This window comes from Cyprinus carpio, chromosome B16 (assembly GCF_018340385.1).
Source record: "Cyprinus carpio isolate SPL01 chromosome B16, ASM1834038v1, whole genome shotgun sequence".
Classification (NCBI taxonomy): domain Eukaryota; kingdom Metazoa; phylum Chordata; class Actinopteri; order Cypriniformes; family Cyprinidae; genus Cyprinus; species Cyprinus carpio.
Genome location: NC_056612.1, coordinates 26,141,920 through 26,164,528, shown reverse-complemented (window position 1 = coordinate 26,164,528; position 22,609 = coordinate 26,141,920). Strand labels below are relative to the sequence as shown.

Genomic DNA, 22,609 nt, shown 5'->3' with positions numbered 1-22,609 from the left:
ATTATGTCCATGTTATCATTTTAACTGTAAACCTCTGCTACAAATCACCCTTTTGCCCCCCCAAAAATGAAAGGAATAGTTCAAATTTAATTTGATTACATAATTAAAGATTACATTGTTAAAGTTTTAAACATCCATTTGATGTTTACTATTGATGTAACACTATTACTATTAAAATGTTAATAAATTGGTAAAGTTTTATGAATTCAGTTGATTGAACATCCTTTTTTGATTATTAAAATTTTATTAAACCATTCAAATGGAATCCAGACAAATTAAGAATTAATATAAGAAAATGCAGGCCCTAGATTTTCTGTTTACATGCATCTTAATGATTGCTTACTTAATCAGAATGAAGTCTTTAGCAAACGCCAGATCAGATCAGAATGATGCTATTGTGCTAAAATTCAGATTGGAAGAGATGATAAGGATCAAAAATAATCTGTTAAACTTAATAGAACTATATTTTCAATGTAAACCTTAAAAACTGACTAATATCTTAATATTTCATTACAAGCGCATAAGTTATTTCAGACAGATGGGGCTAGAGATACTCTGCAGTATGTCAAAAATAGAAACCGCTGTCCATCAAGTGAAGGTGGGTGCTCAGACAGATTTATTGATGGGAGTGATAGAATTTCTGGATACTGCTTCCATTTTTTTTCTCTTGACTTGTATCTAAAGTTAGCTGCATTAGAAGAAAGCTTTCTTGTTATATACACACAGTATAAAGGGCCTGAGTTTCCTAACTTTAGTCAGCTGATAGTGACTTTCTCTGATAGGACTCGCACGCTGTTATTGTAATGTTATGGATGCTAAATGCTGATTTGCATATAAAGAAATTGTGATTGTAGAGTTTAGTATATGTTCATGTGAATGGAATCTGCAGTTGGATTGAATTGTTGAATTGTAAAAATTGTGCATATAAACACTGTCAATTTAGTTTGTTGTTTGTGTTGCTGCAATATATTCTGGTATCATAATCTGAAATTGCAAGAACATTTATTTAATTAATTAATCAATTTAAATTTAAAGGGGTCATATGACGATGCTTAAAAGAACATTATTTTGTGTATTTGGTGTAATGCAATGTGTTTATGCAGTTTAAGGTGAAAAAAAAAACGCATTATTTTTCACATTTTTCACTATCCAGTGCATTGTGATTGGCCGAATACCTTTTCTTTGTTATGTTGAAAAGTTATATCCCTTACCATATTTGGAAACACACAGCATCTGTATGACATGGCGACAGCGGCAACAATTCTACAGTGAGAATAAGAGTGACGTAGAAATGGGGGCGTGTTTAAACGAGGCGTTTTAGGGAAGCTTGGAAAAGTCTTAACTTTTATCTATTCACGAACAGCTTGTAACACTCCAAAGACAAAGGAAAGCTTGAAATCGCATCATATGGCCCCTTTAAAATGATATAACATTTATTATTTAAAACATATTTTCCCCTTATTTTTTATTATTATTATTTTTAATAGTTTTTAACTGATTAACTGATTGTTATGGTAATAGCTGAACAAGCATGCATAATATAATTTCTTCAATGCCAAATGGCAAGCATTGTTTTTAGTTTAAAACTTTTCAAATAGCTTCTATCATGCCCACACACACCATATGCCGTTTATGAATACTGTAATAATTGTATATGAAATTAGAGTGAATTACATAAAGCTTGCTCAATGAGCTTGTAAACAATGGGCTTTTTATGAAATAATGCACAACATATGAGAAAATATAATGGAATATAACTCATTACAAGCAAAAATTGCACTCACAAAGAAAATTCCATTCTACAGACTTGTGTTAAAAGAAAAGTTTAGGGATCATGGATACAGGCCAGAAACATCATGCCACAAGACCTACTTAGTACATTTGTAATCTTCAAAGTAGTAAATATGCATTTCAGCTTTAGTTATGTTTGCACGTCTCATAACATTAATAGTCTGGTACATGCAACGTGTGTGAATGTGTGCAGGGGTGATTTATTATGTCTCTTGTTGCATTTGACTGTCTATGTTTTGTGCAGTAGCTCTTATTCTTCACTATTTTTATGTCTTCGGTGTGACCTTTGTGTTGTTCCCATGCTTCTATTTGCTGAGTGTTAATTGTAAATTAATCTTTATTATTCAACTTTTCCACTTTTTCTGCTGTCTCTTAAGATGAGTGGGGAAAATAACAATGAGCGGTACAGTAATGATTTATAAATTGACAGAGCTGATGGAAGAACCCATCTGTATGTACATTAACAGCAGTAGAGCCCCGGTTCATTCAGCTTAGCCTGTCGACTATTGAGTAATAAGAATAATTCACCCAGATATGTAACTTCTGTCATCATTTACTCATCTTTCCAAACATGTTGTTTTTAAGCTTTTTTTCTGTGTCAAAGGTCATAGTGACCAAGTCTGTCAAGTAGTTTATTAATTAAAACGGTTAACAAAAAAATTAAGCGGAGGATTCAGGTTGCCATTTTAGATTTCTTCATTGCTTTATTGAAATAGGTTTTGACGAAATCACATCCATTGCTCACATAGAAGCTACTGAAGCATTGGTTTTCACAATATTTTTTTTTCTTGAAATGTTAATTTTATTCTCAAAATATTCTCATATTGCTATGAATTTGTTCTTGCAGTTCAGACTTCAATTTCAGAAATATTTATATTTTTAACCTCACTGTAATGCGACTGTGTTCTAAAACGTTTTAGTTTATTCTCAAAATAATGACTTTATTTTCATAATCTAATATTTTTATGTGGCACTAAAATGCTGTCTTAGTCAAGTACCAAAAAAAAAAAAAAACACTCAAAAACCATCTTAATAATACTTAATCTAAATTGAATTTGAATGTAAGGAATTAGGAATCTTTTCTTTTCTTTTCTTTTCTTTTCTTTTCTTTTCTTTTCTTTTCTTTTCTTTTCTGTTTTTGTTTTAATGTTTTGACAGTTAATCAAGAAAATATATCCAAGAATGAAAATGTTGTCTTATTCCACTGAAATGTCTCTTTATTTTTCACGAGAAGTACATATAATTGTGTCCAATAAGTTGCATAAATCTGCAGTAAAACCTTTAGATCTGTTGCTTTCATTATAAATAACCTGATCATATAGTTAACTCTTCACAGCTCTAAACTCTTCAGAAAACCTGTCTTTTTTTTCCTCATAACTTATCGTCTTCATTTATGTCAGATTGTTTATTTCTAACCCCCAGAACTCAATTTCCATTATGACTGAGAAATTTAGGGGCTCAGATGCTCTTTTTTTATGAGAGAAATGACTAACACAAGAAAAATTAGTCCCATAGACCACCTGTGAACAACAAATAAACTAGACAACATGAGTTTTATAGAGCTAGAAATAAAGCTCATACATCAATCGAGTCCTATCAGCGTATCCCAACTTGTTCTAATCTAATTCCTTACGAGCTTTTCTGTCACTGTCAGATAAGCATCATCTGCTAAGGGTTATTCAACTCGTCAAGTGCTTTTTATCATTGACGACATGCTACCTCCACATGCACGTGGAGACGACAGGAACGCCGCACCTCGTGGTGTATGTGTGTGATCATGCATGCGGACGCAGACTCAGATTGAAGTGAACCGTCTCGCTGCGTCTTGCTGAGTTGTATGCCCCTGCTCCCAGCACAATGAAATTACATGTTTGTGATCTTCATCTCACAGACGTATTCAAGGCCCATTTATTTGGAATTGCTTTTAGTGTAATCCAATAAAGACATTTTTTCATTTATTTCCATGGTGAAATTTCTGCTGAGGCGATGTGGGCCAGCATTTCCTTCATTAGCAGTAATAATAACAGTAATAGCAATAACCGCATTAAAGGCAATTATTACACTGATTCTCATCATCATCAACATCAATAATGTCAAAGTGTACAGCACACTGGGCATTAGTCATTTATGGAGAGGATTAAATCAGTGGAATATTATGGAAGGGACAAAACACACGAGAAATCAGAGGCCTTCACTGCGAGAGCCGTTCTTTTTATGTATGAATGCTGTGGGGTGGGATGTGTGGCATTTAATATGTGAGCCATTCTGTGTTCACTTGGCCTTTTATGCTGATATATCACATTACAGTTATTTTTACAGAAAATTTAACCCAAAAATGGATTAATATACTGGATAAATTATATATAATATGATGCCTCTTTTGGGTAATCCACTGAATTTAAGATTTTTAAGGTTGTTTTTACATTCATATCAGACTTGTTTTTTCTTCTTCCATCAAGTTCTACATTGAAAAAGAAGAAATAATATAACAAAAAATATTTCATTCAGTGAATTATCCAGTATTTATCCAATATGTGAAAATTTCTTTGGTTCCGTTTCCAGCAAATAATATATAAATAAATATATAATAACTATAAATATGGTATATTTTATCTTATAGTTAAATAACTATATAATATAACTAATATAATGATTTATTTATATAAATATATACTTCATAAAATATTAGAAAGATTTAGTATCTGTACGATTTAAAAAAATATATTTAATACTTTTATTTAGTAAGGATGCCTTAAATTGATCAAAAGTGGCAGTAAAGACATATGATAATATGACTTATAATATGACAATGAAATTATTTTTCAAATAAATGCTGTTAGCACCACTGTTGATCATAAGAAATGTTTCTTGAGTAGCAAATGAGCATATTGAAATTATATATGAAGGATCATGTAACACAGAAGACTGGAGTAATTGCTGTTGAAAAATTGCGGTTTTATGTTGTAATTTTTTTTTACAATATTAGTGTTTTTTTACTGTATTTTTGATCATGAGAGACTTTTGTTTTAAAAAGTCATTGTAAAATAGCTGACATACACGCTAGACCTAGACTTCACCTCTCTGTTTATTTATGTGCTTGTAAACTGAATAACACAGGCAGTTACTTCTTCTCTCCTCCTAGCAGTCCCAAAACACTCCATTTATTTTGGATTGTCTTCAGGCGTTGTGTTGAATATCAGGAGCGAGATAACAACAGCGATGGTAACCGGGTCAGTGAAGTCGAACACACAGGCCGAAACAAGACCAAAGGGACCGTCGGTCAGAACATCTCCGCCAACTGGCTACCTACACAGACTCTCTGAGGCTTGCAGGAACACGGATCTGCTGCGATCGTTAGAGCAGCAAACTGTTTCCTGCGCCGGGGAAAAAAATAAATATTTGAATATTCTCAGGCGCTCCTAAACCAGCTTAAATTGGATCATTTTATTGTGCCGCTCCACCCTGCCAAAATGCCAAGAGAGTGTGGGTTTTGGCGAAGGCCGGCACTCCTGAATCTCCCCCCCACCCCTCTGCACTATCTGCTGACACAGAGTCTTGCCCCAGGCCGAAGCTCTCCGCATGGCCAGCCCCCTGCTGGGAAAAGATGCACTGAGCTGGAGGCGCCCCAGCACACAACTGGCCAGCAGGCCACTCAATGCGTGACACCTCACATATGTGTGCGCCGCCCTTTTATACAGAATGTACAGCACTTCGAGTGTTGCTCCCAGTAATTAAAAGTAGTTTTGCTTTGCACTGAGTATACTTCATATTTACTGTACTCTTTGTTAAGAGTAAACCTTGCATGATAACAGTTTGTGAATTCAATTAAATGGAAATTGAACATCACATTCCATAGAAATGCAAGAACAAACTATGAATATATGCATATTTTTAAACAATCCTTATCATTTAGTCATGAATAACAGAAACGATTATGGCAAAATGCATGGTTAGAAAGTGTAGGAATGCTGTAGGAAAAATTATTGGGAGTATAGTTCAAATATGTATCTTTTGTAAGCAGAAAGTTAATAATAATTGCTAAACTTTTTATTATTATTATTTTTATTTTTTTAATTATCTAATTATTTTACCTGAAGGACTCGACTAGTTTTTTTTGATTTATTTTTTTTTAATGATTTCTTTTGAGTTATATTATTTTGCTTGCTAAATATCATAGAAAAAAGTTGCTGTTATTTCACACCCAAATAATTTTAAAACCCTTGGTATAATCAGTAATTACAAGTATAATCACTTGAATTCAACTCAATGAAACATTGAATTATATTCCATCAAAATGCAGAAATCAGCCATAATAACAGGAAAGATTATGGCAAGGACCAAAATGCTGTGGTCAGAAACTATAGGAATGCTGTAGAAAAAACATATTGGGAATATACTGTATACTGTGTATATATATATATATATATATATATATATATATATATATATATATTATTTATTTATTTTTTCAGGTTGATTTCTTTTTTAAAACAATTACTTATCTAATAATTTAACCTGAATGACTCAAAACAAGTTTGTTAGCATTTCATTAAGTGAAACGCTAATTAGTAAGTTAAGTAATTGTCTTGGTAAATATTCCAAATGTCACTAATTTTTTTGCTTCTACTTGACAACCAAATAGGTCTTTCAGGTAAATAAGCAATGGAACCTTGAATTTTATTGAAAGTGAAATCCAGCATGAAAAATCTCTAAAAAAAAAAACAGCTTTATCTGTTTAATATGTACTTTGGATAAATGGCTATATGTTGTATATGTGTTTATATTGTATTGGTATATAGTTTTTAAAAAAGGAGAAAGAGAATTATATTTGCAAAACATTATGATTTCCTTTAGAAACAAATGATTTATCTAATTATTTAACATGAATGACTCCCAAAAAGTTTTTAAGTATTATTATTATTATTATTATTTTTATTACTATAAATATCGTCTAAAAAAAAAACATTTGGTATTTGCTGTTACTTAGCACGAAAATAGTTTGACAAGGCTTGGTGTTAATCAGAATCATTACACCTTTTTTTAACAACCTGTGTGGCCAGAGGCATTTTAACTTAATGCAGGCTCATAAGTAATACTTTTAACCTGAGTTTTAGCTTCTTGATTGCATAACTAGCCTGGAAGTTTAAGATACAAGGTGATTTGCATATATAAATAGTCATGGTCACATAAAGCACCTTCGCTGGTGTCCAGCATAAAGACATTCAATTAATCTAGAATAACAGCCAGAATATAATGACACATTAGTACTTTTCATTTTAGTAAATTTGTATTAGATCTTTACCGAATTGTAACTTCATATTGTTATTAAAACAGAGACTAGATTTGCCTGATTATATCCAGTTAATGTGGTTTCATTTTGCTTGGCTTTGTTTTTAATCACCCTTGTCAATTTGAAACACTCATTTATCTTTCATCATGTAACCTAAAGTATTTCCATATTTTTCTCAGCAGTCCCCTGCACTTTTTCTCCTTTCATCAAACTTCTCTCATCAGTTCACCGTAATTGGCTCATTAGATTTCTGTTAATTAGCCTATAAAGCCTACATTTTTTTAAGCACCTTGTTTCTTTTCATAGCATTCTGTTCTAGAACTATTCTTTTTTTTATTACTTCCATTAGCTCATTGTGCAGGAAAGAGATTTTCAGCAATAGTTTACATTTCTTACATTTTTTGAGTTCTGTAGCACGTGCACTTTCCTGTAATGCAGCATTGAACAGAAGTGACCTTGTCTGCGTTTCATGCTTTCTTGCCTACAAACAAGGGGAATATTGCATTTAAGCAGTTCTTTCTGTTCAGCTTTGTTGTACGAAACGCATCACATTCCATTGCCTTCCAATTTAGAGTCTCTTTGTACGTGTCAGCCGCTGCGTTCTTCCCTCATATTTAACTGTGAGAAAGTTCTAAGAGTCAGTTTGTTTGTAAAACAAGGCAATTTAAACGAGCAGCTGGCACCAGAGATCAGCGTCTAACAATACTTTTTCTGCTTCCTCCCTGATGTGGTGCAGATCGATGTCTAGACATACATCTGTTGGTGTGCCCCGCTACTCTTCATGGAACGTTGCATTGAGAGGCATGCATTGAGAGTGTGTGCGTCTGCTTTGTTTGCATAGACTCATTTAAAAAGCCAGATCCTTCGGATGGCCGATGAATGACAAATCAACAATCTGTCTGAAGACACACCAATCAGTTCAGCCTTCCCTTATACTGGTTGACGGTAACCTCCTCTGGTGCCCCCTCTCTTGGTCCACCTATGTGTCATTTGATATCGACTTGCAACACAATAATAATATTTGTGACTTTGGAGATTTTGATATAAATACTGCCCTTTTTTTGGTCGAACAAATAATATGAGATTCTCAGTACTCAGACGGACTCAAATAGAGCCACAGGTCTACACATTTCAGAGGGATTAACCTATAAATGGATTACTCATAAGTTAAAGTTGGAAAAAAAAGTATTTTAGCACCACCTTTCTGGCATTCTGCGAACAAAACAGATGCACTAAAGTGTCTCCATTTTACGAATGCAGCATTGCTTCAAATGCGGAGGCATACAGTCCCTTTAAAGCATTACCAACCGTGCATCATTTCCTTTAGCCTCCCTGGCACTCCATCTGCAATCCTAAAAGTATTTCAATTTGACATACCCAAAGCATTTTGTTGAAAATAATGCGTAACACTCTGTTGTGAGTGGTGGCCAATTTGTAAGCCGCTAACTTTCTTTTGTTTTTGCTTTTGTTTTGGGGTCTGAGGAGGCTTTTTGTGTGTGTGTGAATTTTGTATGGGTACTGCCGCTATTTTGTGTGTGGGGGAGCAGCTATTGTTTGAGATTGATCGATCCTTGGCCCAGTTCTGGAGGCTTTGTGGGGGCCTTTCGCAATTCAGCATCCGTGTGCGACATAGCTGTAGATTTTTCCCCAACTCAACTTGTGACCACATTTTCTTACTTTAGATTGACCCCACTGATCCTCCTTTGTGCTGGAGTTAAGATTAAGGAGCGAGCAAGACAGGCTGAGGGGCTGCCAGTGGCTCGGCAAGCCTTATTCGTGCCTGAAACCTCCCTCCTGCAGCATTCCCAGTTCCGGCCCATGCCAGTCTATATGACTTATGGAGTTTGGGCCTTATACTGCCAATCCCACTTAGAGTGCATTTTTCTGATAAACAAAAGCACATTCAAGCTTTAGCTTCTCATTTCACACTGTGTGCTTTGGCTCGGGGCAATGCTTTCCTGGAGCCCTTGGCCTACAGTCCAAAGAATGGCTCCAGTTGGCTTTCCTTTAAAAAAAAAAAAAAAAAAAATGAAAAAGCAGCCACATGTGGAGGATTAGACTCCATCTTTCATCCTCCACGCTCTCTACTCGCCCTCTTCTGCCCAAGCCCACCGGCTCCCCCTCACCGCTAACGCCTCAACTCATGGACACACAAACACCCACACGCATATCCGCACCTCCAGCTCCCGATCGAAGTTACCTCAGCAGCCTCGGTCCAGCTCATCTGCGCTGTGCCGCAGTAAGAACTTCTTTGGCAGCAACAGAGGCAGAAGTGAGTCTATTTAGGGCACTTGCGAAAGAGAATTTGCATTATCGGTAGCGCGTGTGCTGGTCTGCACTGGCCAAATTCAAAGCTTGTAAGTTTGCAAGAAAGTTTCTCCTTTGTTTCCCTTCACCGCCCACTGGCCTTTGTGGATGCAGCTGAAGCATTTGCAATTGTGTGCAAATAGTTCGGAAACATGTTAAGTACACTAAAGTATGCATATGGTGCTTCTAACAAGACGATTATTGCGATTAACATATTCCATATTTTAAATGCACATAACCTGTTACATGAGAAACCTGCACCAGATGGAAAGATAGAGTGGTGCATGACAAACATGACTCTTAATACACCCACTATTAAAAATGCTGTGCCTCTGATCAGACAATAGGCAACCCTATTCTAACCCTTTGTCTTCAACTTGACGGGAATATCAGAGCGGTTATTAGAGGAGGATGTGAAATGATAACTGTGTTGCAGGTTGACCCCCGGGGCATGGGCTGTCTCTGGGAACAGATGTGCCACCCACTCGCAACAGTTGTACTCTTCCCACAATGCCCTGGTGGGAGTAGCTTGGGCAAGAAGAGGATAGAAGATAATGCTGTGGGTAAACTGCTTCGCGGCTTGTGATCGGGACTCGGGTGCGTCTTGGGCAAGGTCTCGGAGGTTGGAGACTTTTCGGCAGGTCAAACTTCGAGGCCGAGTGTGAATCTGATCGGAGAGATCTGTGTAACTAGAGCGCGGTTTTGTTTTTTTTGTAGCCGGTTCTGGAAAGCAAACAGAAATGACCATTTGTAGAGTCCATGTAATTGGATGTGACTTACCAAAGGCCAATCTCAAGACTAAGGCGCAATGATATCCCACTCCCACATCATTAAATTGGATGCACTGGGTGACAGCTTGACTCTTGGGGAACATGGCCAGACTGATGAAATGAGATCATAAGCGAGATAAGCGTTGTGAGTGCAGGGACTAAGTGGAATGAATGCTGTTGACACATGAACCGAGCAGTTGCACACGACTTTGTGCGTAAATTCATGTGTCAATACAGTCGCTCATTTTCTCTGATCCCTTCGCACGGTCCCACTTCGCACCGGCTTCCCTCTGTACGCCAGCGAATGAGAGTGGATTATTGGAGTCTTTGGGTTTGCAATCACCTCTTTGCTGAACTTCCTCATGTCTTTTATTTCCAGGTATATTGTTCTTGAACGGGGATCCGTGGCACTTATTTATTGTATTAGGGAGCAGTAATTGTGCTTTATTGTCCGGGATCTTTATTGGTTGTTTTGCCAAAACCCAGCAGGTTATCTGTAAATGTCAAACTTCCTCATGACTGCTGAACGATATGAAGAAATTACTTATTAAGAGTCGCCCCCACATTTTTTCCATATTAATTAGACAAACTTTTGTGTTGTTTTGCCACTTTTGCAGAATGCTAACGAATCTCAGCTACGAGCTGAATAAAAGATTTGAATTTTCCAGCTTATCAGTGTTTAAGGTGGGTGCGCTGCTTCACGTCCTCTGTGGCCGTTCCAAGGAAGGCGAACAGAAGGGACTGCTGCTGCCGAATGCACATTGATCAGCTTCGCCTTCCTCCCCCTTCTTATTTATTTAATCTTTTCAGAGCTAGATTTGTAGATTCATTCAAACTCTTGAGATCCTGTGTGTGTTATTCCCAGAGGGCAGAAATTAATTCCTCCTCCTTGTCATCCTCCTCCTCCTCTCTTTCAGCACTAAGGTGCAGTGGGCTCTCTTTCTCTCCCCTCCGAGAGAATGCCGAAGAGGAGGAACCAGTCCTGAGGGAATCTTGTCTATATAGTATTTCATCCACACTTTAATCCGCTGCTATGTTGAATGGTTCATAGGGAATAAAAGACAAAGCTTTTGTTTATGATTCTAATATTAGCCTCTTGGCATTTCTTACATAAATGAGAGCCTGTCCTACGGCAACACTATTGATTTCCCACATCCACAAAAGTCAGCCTCCGTCCTTACAAAATAAGGCTCAAGAGATTATGGGGAAATAAAAAGCGAGCCGGCGTGTATTTCTGTTATTTTGTCAGAAACGGATTGACCGCTAATATGAATAATTCAGCCTGCAACTCCACTTTGTGGACTCGGTAGGTTTGGTAAGAACCGTCAGGGAAATTTGTCCCAGAATCGTTAATAATGAAAGTGGTGGTAATGATTGTATAAATTAGATACAAAAGTTAGTTATTAAGCCTGTCAGATGTAGCTCTTTCTCAAAGCATTATGGGGTTTGTCATCTATTTTAAAAGTATGTGCACTTCATTAGCTGTTCTGTCGGGTATATTTTTTGTTTTACTTCACAATGAACTAAATTTATTTAAATCCTCGCCGTACAGACACATCAGTGCGTACTCCCGGTCATACATGCGGCTCGTTTCAGACATGCAAATGAACATATTAATAAGCTAATAAACATCAGAACTTCACCATGGTGTCTTTATTGGAATCATTAAAAAATATTAAACGTAGATTACACCTTCTAATGCATAAGGCATTCGCATTTTAGAAAACGAAGGACAAAAGCTCCCCCGTTCTTTTATTTTGAGGAAGCGCTTGGCAACCCTGAAATCAGCGACAGGTCTTAGAATGAAAGAACGACAGGAAAAGATAGAACCGTAATCCCAATCAATGCACTTCATAAAGCACCTTCTTCCTAAAATGTGTGACTAATGTGCACAAATCTCTGGGTTTAAAAGCTGTCAGCAGAGATGGCTAGAGTTGTTGCTTTGCCATTCATCTCCGCAATGTAATAAACCGACTCGTTTGTTTGTTCTGTTTGCTTTCTTCCTTTCGTTTTGTCTTTCGTCTGAGCAAATGTACCTTGAGGTCTTGTGTAGGGTCTTCCTTTTCAAGCTGAGCCTCGACAAGCCTGCGTGCTTCGTGCTTCCGTAATGACATTAAACAGGAACATTTAAAGGGCTTTCGGCGAGAGCCGCATTGTCTGCTCTGAAGGCTTCCAGAAAGGGCTCTTTTATTATGTTGTGGATTTAATGCCAGTGTGTGTTACCTGATAACATTAAAGCAGAGAAGAACGAAGCAGGAATATTCCCACGCTGGCAGAGCTTCAAGAATATTGACCACCAACAGGATTACAGCTGATGCCGGGCATGTATATTCATGGGCGCAAAAGCACCTGATTACCACCAATACAGAATTATGTCTAGGGAGGTTTAATTCATTAGATCGCATTTCTTTTTATCTAGCTTTTGAGTGCGAGGTTAGCATGCCGGTGCCGAGCTGGATAAATATTGTTTGTTGCCGTCTTCCAGATGGATGGATGGATGCGGTAGACGCTTGTGCCCTACTCGTTTTACCCAGCTCTCCTGGCGATCTTCAAGTTGAGCGAAAACAATGACACATTAGTGAAGTATTGTGTTCCCCGGGGCGCATTAAATGCGTCTTGCTTTGTTTTAAAACTCATTTAAGCACCTCAATCAGGGAACATCGAATGTGGACTTGTTCAGGTGTGTTTTTGCTTTTCACTTTTTAGGAGATGAAGTAAATTAAACTGATAAAATGAAGTTTACTTCCAGCTGAATGGATCCTTCCCATAAACCTAGGAAAACTATTCATTTTCACCGCCGTGTCGGAGGGAGAAATAATGACAGTGTTTCGGACTTGTTTGATCATCCCTAGCAAATCTGAATGGCAAATTTATTCTGCAGGTGTTGCACATGGAATAATGTTTTAGCATAATGAGGATAAGATGTTGATGGGGTACAGTACTCAGACGCTCAGTATTTTAGACACAAAAAGCCCCCGTCATTGATCTGTGCTGAAAGCCAACGATATATTCGCTCCAAGGTTGTTGTTAACCATCAAAAGTTGCATGTGTGGTGTTTTTTGCAGGAGTGAAGATTTGCAGGTTGTATAATTGCAGGCGCTCCATGTGTGCCCTTCTCATTGCGGCAAAGGCCAGAAATGTACTCTACGCAGGTACGTCAGCGCAAAGGCTTCTAGTTACTCAAACTCAATTTCTTGCAGGTCAGTAACATAGTGGGTATTAAAATAAATTTAAATGGCCAGTTTTCTCTTTCAGGTCAACTACTGTCAAGAAGGAATGAGAAATCTGTTTGTTTATAGCCAGCTACCTTAATATTAATAACCAACTTTTGGCTCTGTTGCCTCTGCTGGTAGATGTTGTAACTACACCATAATGTTAGTAAAAAACACTTGTCACTTTTCACGCCTGTTCAAAAGTAGCTATATATTCTGATGAACTGTCATATTTTGCATGCGTTTATATAAATTACAAATATTTTGTTATAGTATACCGTTAATGTTTTACCAGTGCACTTTCCTTTTTTCCAGATATACTGTAGGACATGACATTTGCAGCCTAGCAAATTGCCTAGAAAAAACAAAAACGTTCAAGAACTGAACAAAGATGGCAGCATAATGGCATTTGAAGGTAACTCTATTGCCCCCTTGACATCACTTTTGCATTTATATTTACGTAATAGGTTTATTTATTTTTATATATTATTAATTAAAATATACTAGCATAAATATTGGGCCAAATCCAGGGCAACAATGCTACCATTTTGCCATCTGAGACAAAAAAAAACCAGGACATTATATATAATATTAAAAAATGTAATTTGAAATAAATGTATAAACAAAGTTATATATAAGCATTTATTTATATTCATATATTTATATTTATTTATTTTATATCTATTAAAATATATTTCTCACACAGTGTAGACTGGGCTTCAGACTTCATCCAATCGGGGATGATGCTCATTCGCTATTATAGTCTAAAAACATTGCATCAAGCAAATGAGGTGCTGAACTCATGGTTGATCCCACGTGCTTTTATCTCGCCCATATTACTCTATTAGGCCGGTAATAGGAACCAGAGCTAGTAAAGACTCAAGTGCGGAGAGCAGCATCTAGGAATCTCTCCACTTGGGTGTAAATTACAGAGCTGCCTGGGGTGTTCTCTACCCTCTCTCACTGGCACCTTTCCCTGTTTCATCTACACACACACACACACACACACACACACACACACACACACACACACACACATGCACACGTACGAGACAATGACTATTACCCGACACACCTGGGTTCTGGGCCCCACAATCTTCTTAATATCTTTTAAATCTTCACATAAGGTATGCCTTCCATAGGGCTTACAGTACCATTTGCTCTAATAAACTCTTTTGGCAGAGGTGCATGCAAGCTGCTTCCGTGGCCCCCGGAGAGAGGAACGTAAGGCGGAGGGTGAGGCATCCCAAAATATGAGGATAAATCGCAGGTAATCCTGCAGGACCGGCGCCCTGGTAATCAACACTCTTCCAACTGGAAACATTTTACAATTCTTCATCTTAATTTAACTTCTCTCCTTTTTTTTCTGCCGTTCCTTTACCTGGTAATTCTTAGCAGCGGGTGCAATCATTTGCACTGGCGTTTGAAAGGAGAGGCTGCAGAAACGTGAAATGGAGAGCTTTTAAAAGGGGGGGAGGGGGCGATAAGCAAATCAAATTAATGACAATGAGTGTTTGTGGAGAGAAGGCAGGCAGAGAGCTTGTTTGAGCCCATCGTGCGTGCCATGTTAAACACTTCACTCGCCGTGGAGGGGCTAATCCAGTCTCCGACAGCTAGCTGATTATACGAATAAACTACACTCGCTCGCCGCCGAGAGAAAGGAGCATCCCTCATTAACGTTCAAGCTCACTCCAACAAGGAAGTAATTAAGACGCCACCCCTTCCCCCCCGCAAACCCCCCAAAAAAGGAGGAATGATTTTAAGTGTTGTCTAATAGACCGGCTTGAAGGTGTTTATTTTATATTGTCTCAGTGCAGAAGTCATTATGCGGCTGAAGAAGGGCTTACAGGGAGCTAAACGCAGCGCAGCAAGGCGAGGCGAGTTTGTGGTTGTTGAGTAAAGTCAGATGGCTCGGGGCTCGCCTGCGACACTCGCTCTGCGATGCGCTCCAGAGTTGCAGGAGCATATGAACTGTCGCTTGTTGTTTTAAATAATAGATTGCCTCCCCTAATTTCCTGCCTGATATTTTTGGCAGAGTCAAGAGTCTTTTGGATGGGCAGCATCTGTCAGACCTCGGCGCAGGCCAAGAAAACATTCCCCATCCGAGCTGTAAGAGAAAAAAAGCTCATGTTAAGCTTGAATATTGCGACAGTCGGCCACCGGCTCTGCAGGTTACGTGTGCTTCAGGAGGCTGGTGAAACAGAACTTTTAATAGATTTCAAGAAGTTTCCAGTCCTCTTTGAACACTTTTATCATTGGTTTTAGTTTTGTGTGGATCGCGTGTGCGATTGAGGGTTAAGTAGTTTAACAGTGATTACAGTGGAGTGATATTTGATTATTATCTCCTGGAATGGCAACTCCTCCGGCTTTCTGTTCTCTTAACAATAGTTTAATTGTTAGTTTGGACACCCACTCAATAGACAGGCAAAATGAAGAGCAGTAATGGAAAAGAATTATGGGGGGAATGGCATAAAATGAATGCAGTTATAAAAGCACCTGCATGTCTTGTTTTTTTTTTTTATTTTTTTTTTATGAAATATATTTTGATTAGCCATGAAGAGCGTCTTTACCATGACCCGTTCAATCAATAACACATGCTGGAATTTGTAAAGCACCTTCGCAGAGCTTTATTTATAATATATATAGTTATAGTGTATGTGTGTGTATATATATATATATACACACATATCATTATCATTCTCTGATGACTACTTTGCATTCATGCTACATCTTCCTTTAAAAATCAGCAAATGCAGTCACTAAACTAAGATACTGACTGTTCCTTGCATAGTTGTTTTTTTTTTTTTTTTTGCATGGCATTTTAAAAGCAAAACATAAGCATAGCAACAAAAACATTAGTAAGTTTTGTTTGTTTGCATTAGATGCTTTAATGTTTTTGTCTTTTTGGTCAATGTATTGTATTATTTGTGCAGATTACTGTTCTCGGGTCATTTTGAGTCTTAGCCTGTTCAGTGAGTGAGTGATTCATTCATTGATTCAGAGCTGTCTGATGAAGTAATTCCTGTGTGTTGACTGTTTATCGTCAGTATACCGTTGCTCCGGTGCAGAAAACACTGATGCGTATGATTATTGGTCTCTTCACGCACAAAGCTTCAGTAAAGACAGACACCCTCCGTTTCCTCTCTGGCCAGAGGCAAATGTCCCGCCCCCTTGGCCCCGCTAGGGCCAGAATTCCTCCACGAGTGTGTGTGCGAGTGAGCCACGCTGGGATTGCTTCAGACAAAGGTGGCACACTTGCCAGCTGCATCCCTATACCACCTAAAGCGACACATTTGTTCCCCTTCCTCTCTGCCTCGTCGGTCCACCAGGGTGGCGTCGGCCCCAGCGCTGGAGTGGGGCCCTCAGGAGACTGGAGAGTGAATAAAGAAAACGTTTTTCATGCTTTTTCCACCTAATGTCTTTTCCAAAAAATATTGTGGGCTTCCGACACAGAAGGTAAGGTTTACGAAATTCTGAACGCTTGTTTTGGAGAGGGTTGTTGTTGGTACCTGATTCTTCTCTCTCTTTTTTCCCCCCTCATCTCCCTTTAAAAATCAGCAAATCCATTCGCTAAACAGCTGCACCTCTGTACTGAACAGATAACAACCTGGGCCAGCCTGGCTCTGCAGCGAGTCAAGGCTGATAGGCCCAAATCTCTGGCCTTTTTTTTTTTTAAATGCTAATGACTGAGGAACACGTCCCAAGCCAAAAGCGCTCTTGTAGATCTGTCAATTGCTATTTTGACAGGTATTTGCTTGTAAGTACACACAACACTTGTTCCCCGTGTCTTATCTGCGGCGCTGCAGAACACTGACCTACATTGCATCAAGCACAATATGATGCACAAACCCGCGCTGCTAAATACCATTTTTCATTTTCACCTTAAAAAGCGGATGGAGCTCAATGAAATGGCTGAAAATCCAATAAACAGAAGGTATTCTCTCCCAAATAAGAAGTGTGTCATTTTTTAAAAAAGGAGAATTTCTCTCATCTGAAAGCATTTGAATGCCTTCTCAAGGGTTTCTACGTTAGCACTTGCTGGTGACGAGTAAATATTGAAAGTAAAGATGCAGCTGCTCCATTTCTCTCTCACTTACACACATATACGTGTATGGCGGAGGAAGGGAGTAACTTGCAGATTTCAGCCAATTTGTTTTTTTGTTTGTTTTTTGTCACTTTGCCTATTTGAACTTCCCTTGTTTGGGGATCCCTGTTTGGTTTTTGAATTGTGTTTTGTTTGTAAATGAACACAATTCAGTTACACGGACGGATAGAGAGAGAGAGAGAGAGAGAGAGAGATAGAGAGAGTATTAATGTGGGGTCTTGCATGGCATTTAAAAAAAATAAATAAATAAACTAAACATTTAAAAATATGTTTTTAACATTGATAAATATTTATTTTTATTTTAAGGCCATGCATTAATTTTTTATTTTTTTTTGGTCAATATATTGTAATATTTAATTATTTAATGTTATGTTTCATAGAGACCATGCAATAGCTTTTTTTTGTTTGTTTTTTTGTTAGAAGATTAAAATATTAAGTTCATGAATATTGGTAAGTTTTTTTTTTCATTTATTTAGAGGCCATGCATTTGTTATTTTTTGGTCTTTTTTTGCCAATATATTGCAATATTTTACTTTTTATTATGATACTTTTTGTTTAAATTCCAAACATTAGTTATTGTCTAATAACTAATGCATGGCATTGTCTTTTATAGAGCTAACTACAGTATGTTGAGATCCCCAAAAAGGGCTTGATTTTGAGAAAAAAAAAAAAAAACACAAGATGCAGAAAAATAATGCATTACCTTCTTAGGCTTTCGTACATTTAGAAACGGCCTTTATTTTTGCTATTTTATTTTGTGCTTCCATGAATTTTGAATTCATTTCAGTTCAAAGTTTTTCTCACAAAAGAACCAGCACTGCGTATTTACACACAAGATTCATCCCAGCTTCAGTTCCATACGAAAAATCAGTGGACTCTTTGAGGAACCATTGGATACAGCTGAAACCCCACTAAAGATCTCATTCTCTTTGTTTCAAATGAAACATGGGAATCTTTAATGGTTTTTCCCATCTCTTACTGTAAGAACGTAGGGGGAAAATATCCAGCCTTTGAATAATGTGCAAGGCAAAGAAAAACATGAAACTAGCCCTTGAGAAAGAGGTTTGAGGAGAGTAAACATTTTGTTCCCGCAAACAGCTCGATGTCAATCAGCGATTAATGAGGTGTAGTTGAAAAGCAGCGGCTGAGGGAAGTTAAACTGAGCTGAATTAAGGAGTAATATCATCCTTCACGCAGGTGCTCGCCGAACGAATAACCGCTTTAATTACTGTTATTCAATCACTGCCTTTTTTTTCGTCCTCCAACCCCCTTTCTCTCCCTCCATCTCTGCTATGGCATTATCGGTTTTTCTTGTCAATTCAAAAACGCCTGTCGCAAGACAAACGTGTGTGCGGCTGCTGGCGGTGCCCGGCCATATGTGACCTAAAAACACTTCCTCAGCGAGTGCGCATTGTTCAGAGCTGTGAGGAAATGCACCTACAGTCAGTCTTCAAACTCAGTAAGCTGTTATCTCGGTTTCACGTTATCTGGCGGAGGAGCGTGAGTTGCCCTTTGATGGGCGCATCTGCACGTGATATGTGCTCACCATGCAGAGGGTGGAGGCGGGCGGGAGAAACGAACACCTGCTACTGTATTCAGCTCCACAATGGGGATCATTTAGTTTAAGACACGTTTGTTCGGTTGGGGACAAGAGGAGGGGTGCAACTCTGTCGCCTCCAACAGGTTGGACCACCCTGGACGCTTGCGGGGCGTGAAGATGCTTCTGCTAGTCAAATAAGAGCTCTGTGAAAGAGCACAGCATGACTGTCTGTCTGTCTACCTCTCTACCTGTCTGTCTGTTTTTTGTTTTAGTTTTCTGTCTTTAATTATCTCCCTTTATCTATCTGTCTGATGGATAGATATATAGACAGAGCGTCCCCTTGGAATTAAAAAGTTCTATCTGACATTTTTGTCAAAATTGAGTACTTCACAATTCAATTTGTCTCTCTGTCTATGTATTGTCTATCTGTTTTCTTTGTTGTTTTTGTTTTTATGTACCTGTCTGTCTGTTTTCTTAGTTGTGTCTTTCTGCCTGTCTACGTATATATCTGTCCATCCATCTATCTATCTGTCTGTCTTTATATCTATCTATATATCGGTCTCTGCTCTATATCTGTTTTCTTATTTTTCTGTTTTTATCAGTCTGTCTGTTTTCTTAGCTTGTTTCTGTCTGTCTTTAGAATTAGTTTTCTGTCTTTAATTATCTTCCTTTATCTATCGATTTGTCTGATTTGTCTGTTTTCTTGTTTTCATCTAACTGACTGTCTGTTATCTTAGTTGTGTCTCTTTCTGTCTGCCTGTCTATATATCTGTCCATCTATCTATCTGTCTGTCTTTATATCTATCTATATATCGGTCTATCTGTCTGTCTACTCTGTAACTATTTTTATTTATTTATCTGTTTTTATCAGTCAGGACTGTGTTTCTCAAAAGCATCGTAAGCTTAAGTACATCGTAGACCCATTGAAACCAATGGAGCTACAATCAACTTAGGCTTACGATGCTTTGGGGAAATGTATCCCTATCTGTTTTCTTAGCTGTGTCTCTGTCTGTTTGTCTCTGTCTATATATCTGTCCATCTATGGATCTGTTTATCTATATATCTGCCTCTCTGTCTACTCTGTCTCTCTGTTTGTATCTGTCTGTATGCTGTTTATCTGTCTGTATATATATATCTGTCTGTTTCTCTGTCTGTCTAATCTGCCGTATCTGTCTGTCTACTGTGTGTGTCTGTCTGTCTGTGTCTGTCTGTTTATATATCTGTATCGGTCTACTCTCTACATATCTATCTGTCTATAAATCTGTATGTATATTCTGTCTGTCTGTCTATATTTATAGACAGTCTGTCTTCTCTGTCTGTTTATATATGTCTGTCTTCTCTGTCCATTTGTCTGTCTACTTTTTGTATTTGTCTGTTTACTTTATATTTATTTGTCTTCCCTATCTCTATGTATCTGTCTGTCTTCTCTGTCTGTTTATCTGTCCACTCTATCTGTATATCTGTCTGTCTGTTTATATCTGTCTACTGTATGCCTGCTCTGTCTATTTGTCTGTCTAATCTGTCTGTCTACTCTTTCTATTTGACAGTCTGCTCTGTTTGTCTGTCTGTGTCTATGTGTGTCTTCTCTGTATTCTCTGTATGTTTGCTCTGTCGGTCGGTCTGTCTGTCAACTATCTGTCCGTCTACTCTGTCTGTGTATCTACTGCATCTATAGCCCCTTTCACACTGCACGTTGGACCCGGAAAATTGCCGTAACATTGCCGGGTCGCTTTCTGTGTGAACGCAAACACGTCCCGGCGTTGATTCTAGGAATGATCCCGGGTCAGGGACCTAGTAACATTGCCGGGTTCAGTCCCAGAACGAGCGCTGTATGAACAAAAGCAAGATCTGATGCCGTGTCGTAGTGATGATGCACGTTATCACGCGACTATTTTAGCAGGTGTTTTGAAGGCAGATCAACATTCGTGACGAAACAAATATGTGCAAACTGTAACGAAGCAGAGGTCAGTTAGTTCCTCACTAATCCGTGCTGAAGCTGAGATCGTTCGCCAGCTTAAGTGAAAGTTAACGTGCCTAGCGTTTTCGACTCGTACATTACACATCACACCCTGATATCACGTGTCTTCATGGGACCTTTACGGGTTGTGTGTGAACACACACACATATTCCGGGTAATCACTGGCAGTGTGAAAGTGCAAAATCTAGCGCCCCGGGAACAATTGCCGGGACACATTACCCGTGCATTTTCTGGAATCGCAGTGTGAAAGGGGCTTAAGTGTCTGACTGTCTTCTATGTCTGTTTGTCTATCTGACTCTCTGTCTACTAGAGCTGTGCAAATAATCGAATGCGATGATCATGCGCATTTCGTCAGTAAAGCCGGTTCTGTGATTAGTAGTAAATCTCCATCACGTGCTTTTAGATGGAGTGGCATTTAATACACAGAGCCGTAGTTCACTGACAAGTTACACAATATCGCATTCATTATCGGCGATGTATCGCCTGCGATTATGAACACGATATTCTGTAGCTTGTCAGCCCTACTGTCTACCTACCTACAGTACCTGTAGTTCTTACAATCTTTTCCACTCTTATTTTATTTTTTTATTTTTTTTGTGACATATGGCCAAGTATGGTGATCCCTGCTCAGAATTTGTGCTCTGCATTTAACCCATCCAAGTGCACACACACAGTAGTGAACACACACACACCGTACTGTAAAAAGTCCTGTAAAGTACTGTAGTACTGTAGTAAAGTACTGTAGTTCTCCTCATGTACAAGGCAATAAAAGGTGATAAATCACTTTGTAGAATGTGCTGTATATTCAGTGTTCTGTGAGGTCAGGTGACTCTGAGATGTTTGAGGAGTAAGGTCATGATGTTTAGCAGCGTGCGACTTGAGTCGATTAACACTAAACAAACGAGGTGCCTGTGCAAGGATGAGTCTCTCCAGAGCCGAGCGCTGACAGGCCCCTGCTCCCGCGGGAGAGCTGATAGAGATGTTATTACATGGCAGAGGAGCTTCCCTGACGCTCTCAGCTCCTGTTATATAATATCTGAGCATGCTGAGTATTACATGTTATATGTCAAGCATATGCTGTGAAAACCACTCAAATGTCACTTTTATTTTTCTCTATTGCATATACAGTGAGGTTCAAAACTTGGAGATCACTATATGTATATATATATATATATATATATATATATATATATATATATATATATATATATAGTGATCTCAGTTTCTCTCTCTCTCTCTCTCTCTCTCTCTCTAATATATATATATATATATATATATATATATATATAAATATGGCCCAATTTACCGGAATTTACCCATATATATGTATACTGTATGTACTGTATATACTGTATGTGTATTACAGAATACAAAAAAAAAAATCATTAAGTTGCATTTTGTTTTTTATTTAGGGAAAAGCTGTTTCACATGACAGGTATTTGCATATATTCCACAAGACAAAATAATAATTGAATTTATTCTAATTAGGGGCTTTGAACGTTTCCATCCCAATAGTTCTTCTGATGGTATGTGACTTCATTAATGATCAGCTGTTTGAGTGTTTTGTGATAGTTGTGCATGAGTACCTGCTTTGTCCTGACTAGTGAAGCTTACAT

General features: G+C 38.1%; 1 long non-coding RNA gene across 1 annotated transcript in view; it reads left to right on the top strand.

Moving 5' to 3' along the window:
- LOC122140047 overlaps positions 1 to 16,053 on the top strand; it is a 32,685-nt gene extending 16,632 nt beyond the window's left edge. Inside the window, exons 2-4 of the long non-coding RNA XR_006156774.1 lie at positions 13,224 to 13,310; positions 13,686 to 13,785; positions 14,553 to 16,053. This is a non-coding gene — a long non-coding RNA (uncharacterized LOC122140047). The remainder of the gene's footprint in view (positions 1 to 13,223; positions 13,311 to 13,685; positions 13,786 to 14,552) is intronic.
- The last annotated feature ends 6,556 nt before the right edge of the window (positions 16,054 to 22,609 follow it).